This window comes from Euprymna scolopes, chromosome 23, assembly GCF_053919585.1.
Source record: "Euprymna scolopes isolate OS-2025 chromosome 23, ASM5391958v1, whole genome shotgun sequence".
In the NCBI taxonomy this organism is placed as follows: domain Eukaryota; kingdom Metazoa; phylum Mollusca; class Cephalopoda; order Sepiida; family Sepiolidae; genus Euprymna; species Euprymna scolopes.
Genome location: NC_136504.1, coordinates 100,634,819 through 100,639,818, shown reverse-complemented (window position 1 = coordinate 100,639,818; position 5,000 = coordinate 100,634,819).

Sequence of the window (5,000 nt, the reverse complement as noted above, 5' to 3'; positions counted from 1 at the left end):
ATTTATCGTCTTTAAACGATCATCAGTGTCTGTCATTCTTTTTTGCTATTGCCATCATCTCTTTGCATTTGCGTCTACCTTGTTAGTTGTACGATTGACTGGCACCTTCATACACCTTTTGGTTCTCCGCAAAAGTTTTGTCAAAGATTCTGTTGAATTCTTTGATGAAATGCTTTTGTCTCTTTATCATCCCAGAGAATAAATGTGATTTTAGATCTGGCCACAGCACAATGGACATGATATTTTATGTTTGTTATAGCAAATGCAAAAGATACGTCACAACATGAATCATTAAGAGTGGCAACCTTGGTCTGCATCATCTAAAATGTTGGAGTGAATGTCCCTAATGATGGAGGTCTTAACAGAGCTGAAAGAGAGAAACAGACGAAATATCAAGGTCTCATGTATGATATGAAAAGAAACTGGAATCTTAAGGAGATATCAATCATACTAATTATTATAGGTGCCACAGGGCTTATAAAGAAGAACTTGAAGTCCTACCTAAGTAATATTTCTGGTGAACCAAGTGCAAAAGAGATCCAGACAATTGCACTTAAGGGAACAGCGAGGATACTAAAAAGAGCTCTCGGCTGGTTTCAATAAAAAGCAGGGCAATGTTGGCAGGTGGTTTGGCTGTCCCATACCCAGCGTTACAATCTTCAAAGGAAGAAAATTAAAAAAAAAAATCAAGTTTTTATCGATCTGACAAAAGCCTTGGATACCATCAATCGTTGTTCAGTTTGAAAGGTTTGAGGGAAACTAGGCTGTCGTACAAGTTTTGTGGCGATGCCTCAGTAGTTACATGGCATGAAAACCCAAGCAAACTTAAAATGTCTGATTCAATATGCTGGTGCATGCTTTTAAAGACTACTATATAGATGATACAGATGATGCAGACCTTGTTTCAGATTCATGTTGATGGTTAATTATGAAAGTTAAGAATCAAATAAAACATACCTTGTTTGTTTTAAATAGGTTTCAAACTGTAGAAGGCAACCGACATCAAAAAAAAAAAAAAATTAACACGTAAACATGTCTGCTTTTGTTTACATTCTGAGGAGAAGTGAGAGAAAACACATAATCACAATTTTATATAAAAACGAGAAAAACAAAGGAAAGTAACTCTAAGTTACTCAAAATCCTTATTGTTGTGGGGTACAAATCACCCCTATTTGAGAACTAAGTGGAATCAACCAGTCCTATGAGTGCCACTGGTTTCAGAAACTAAATGGAGATATCCATACCATGTTTAACCGCATGCTACGAACACGTTCCCCTCATACCACTTTAGTGGCTCCTGTATTCTTTATGATAAATACATATTATATTTTATACACTTTACACTACTTGTGGTTTCTTTCATTTGTGACCCCTAGCACGGGTCTACAACACTTATGTTATTGAAGAATAAGCATGAATCTAAAGTCGTCAAAGGAGACAACTCTTACAGCTTTCACAGCATTAAAACATGATCTCAGCTAAAATCTACACACACACACACGAAGAGACATGTCTGCTTTTGTTTACATTCTGAGAAGTGAGAGAAAACACAAAATCACAATCTTATATAGTAACGAGAAAAACAAAGGGAATTAACTCTAAGTTACTCAAAATCCCTATGTTATTGAAACATTGATAATTTCCACACGGAAGGAAAGCAATTGATCATAGACTGGTTATCTACTGCATGTAAAGCTTTTGAACTTTTAAAAAAATTCTTATAATTTTGTCCATTCACTGTCAAACCAGGAAATCTTTCGAAGATTCTTTAAGTGTAATTGTTTGTGTCCCTCTTACCAGTTTGGTAGTTTTTGAAATTCTTTTTCATAAGTCTGGTTGCTTCTATGATTACTGGAATGATAGAGATCTTGCTAAGATTCCAATGATATTTGCTGAACCAAACATCTTGGTTGATTGGGTGAAATTAAAGGAAAGATTAAACACTAGTGTCTGTACGTATTAAAGTAAGTATAGTAATATATATATATATATATATATATATATATATATATATATATATATATATATATATATATATATATATATATATATATATATTACTAGACGAATATTGGCTGAAGAGAGCTTGATAAGGATACCTTAAACGGGCCTTATTATCGGGCTTGAAACCGACGGTACCAATGACCTGTCTCAACTAACAACTTTCTGTACACAAAATATATATATATATATATATATATATATATATATATATATAGATAGATAGATATTTTTGAAAATTTTCCGGGGCGTACAGAATTTTATACAGATCAAAAAGCATAATGAATTTAAAAAATAAAATATAAAAATAAAGGTTAGCTAACCAGGTTTCGTTCCTCACTTATCAAAGCTAAATCGAGGAAAATACAATTTAAAACAAACAAAAAAAATCATGAAAATGGCGGGGGTAGGAAAAAAAAAAAAGAAAGAAATGGGGGGGAAAATTACATAGAGACTAAATTAAGTCCAAGAAGATTTTCTTTTTGCTTGCAAAGAGAAGGTCTCAATGACTTAATAAAAAGAGTCTCTAAAATTTTCAAATGATAGGGAGAGTGCGACTTACTAAGGATCGTAAACATGTCAGCACTGAAATTCGTGGCACACGCATGGTTATTTATAAGATGGTCGCAAATCGCAGAACCATACGTATTACTCAGAACATCCGAGGGTGAAAAATATATATATATATATCTATAAATATATATATATATAAAAGGGCTTCCTTCAGTCTTGACAGACTATGGATACCCACGGTAAAGGGTGCCTGAATGTGAAATTTTTGTGGCTAGAGTTGTGCAATCTCCTGCGTCAACATTGTGGAATATCATTGGCAAGTGAAGGTTCAGAACAACTGGAAACAATGCCAAGATAAGTGGAAAGCACATACAGCGCCTAGAATTCCCAAATGGTCACCCATCTGGTATTAGCCAGGCTCAACGTTGTTTAATTTTGGTGATCTGACAGGAACCGGTGTTTCAACTGGTGTGTCAACCGGTGTGTACGGCATATATATATATATATATATATATATATATATATATATATATATATATATATATATAGCCAGTAGAGTTTAGTACATCCAATGAAACAACATGTGTCTACCAAAGAGTGCTCAATGAGTGAACAGAGCAGGTATATTAAATCTATTTATACAAACATTGATGGCTACATATGTGCATACATGTTTCTGTAATCACCCGTGTTGGGGGATTACATCTTAACTCAGATTAGTCCGTTGACAAATTGCAACATCTGCTGTGACTGTGCACACCTATCCTGAATCGGAAGACTTGGCTGCATTTACTACAGATATAAGTGATATCATGTTGCAACAGCTCTGTCGTCTGTGTTCTCTTCACTGCCTTCACTGCTAACCTCTCCTCTCTTCTCTCCTTGGGGAGCATACATCCGCAGCACTTTTTCAGCATCTGAGATCTTCAGCCACAGACCCCCCAGCCTGTTGGGTCGATACCACCTGCTCATAATAAGCAACATCCTTAAGGATCCTCTTATTGTTCATTCGCCTGGCATGGCCAAGCCACTCATTGTTGAGTGAACAGAGCAAACATGCTCGGTATATCTGCCTGATCAAGGATCATCTTGTTTGAGATGTAGCCCTGCCAGGTGATTTCTAAGACTCTGTGGAGGTTGCACAGTTAAAACAATGAAAAGTAAAGAATTGGCAAAGATTCTGAATTCTGTGTGTCTGAGAATGTTCTAGAAAGAAAAAAAAATAGCATTTGTTTTGTCCATAAGGAGAAATTCAGTATACATGTTCATTTTGGCTGTCGCCATCTGTGCTTGGTGTGAGAGTATGTATAAATGTGATATACATTGTGTTAAAATATTAGGGACCTTATGTCAATAGAGATTAAGTTAGCTAGTGTGGATTTTGACATGGGTCACAATGAGTGCATGATAATAACCCAAACTTATAAAGCAGAATCATCCCTGGGTTGAATGAAAGATGGTTGACATCTGAATTTAAAACAAAATGAAAGGTTAGATCAGTTAGATAAGATGGAGGTATGAGTTCAGATGACATCACGTTTTTAAACTGAAAGAAAACACGACAAGCAGCAAAATCTCACCCCTGCACTGTAGAGATTCCTAGATGCTGGAAAACCTTTTACTCTAATAGTTTCTTCTCTCGAACAGTTAGATTGTGAAATTCCCTCTTCCCTCCCAGGTTCCTGATTCCCTGACTGTACTGACATGCAGATGTGCAAATGCAATATGAACAGACATTTCGCTGTTCAACCCCTACATAGTGTCCCTGTAGATTTGGTTCCAAATAGTAGCCCCTCATGTGCCTTGTTTAGAGTGAAATAACAGCAAAAAAAAACAAAGTCTTTAGAAACCGATCAGGAAGCATTAAATAATACAAATCTGCCATGTGTTGCATGTGACAGTTGGCCAATAATGTAGAAGGAAAACTTTGATAATTGCTAAGTGTGAAATGTTACACAGACCTAACATCAGTTCACATGTCACTGTTTCAGTTAAGTTAAGAAGATGATGCAATAATTAATTAACTAAGAGAACGTTGGTCTCTCTCTCTCTCTCTCTCTCTCTCTCTCTCTCTCTCTCTCTACTGAGTTAACTTTCTCCAAAAATAAAACCTTTAAAAAAAAACTCTCAGCAAACGTCTCCTTATATTTCTTGCAGTAATAAAAAGAAGCAAAATTCACATAAAAAAGAAGCAACAATAAAAGAAGTGGAATAAAAGAGACCCCCCCCCATATAAAGGCATTGATTTTATTAAGGAAAATATAACAATTGTACACGTGTGTATATTAGTGTGTCTGTTTTGTTAGTGAGAGAGTGCGTGTACATACACGCATTCATTTAGCAGGGTGTATGCTATGGTTAGTAGTCTGTGTGTATCTCTCATTGTGTCTGTTGAAGAACTTTGGCCCCAAAAATCCTAGGTAGAATGTGCCAGAAGCATGTGCATTAGATTTAGAAGAAAAACGGGAAAAGGAGATAAAAATGTT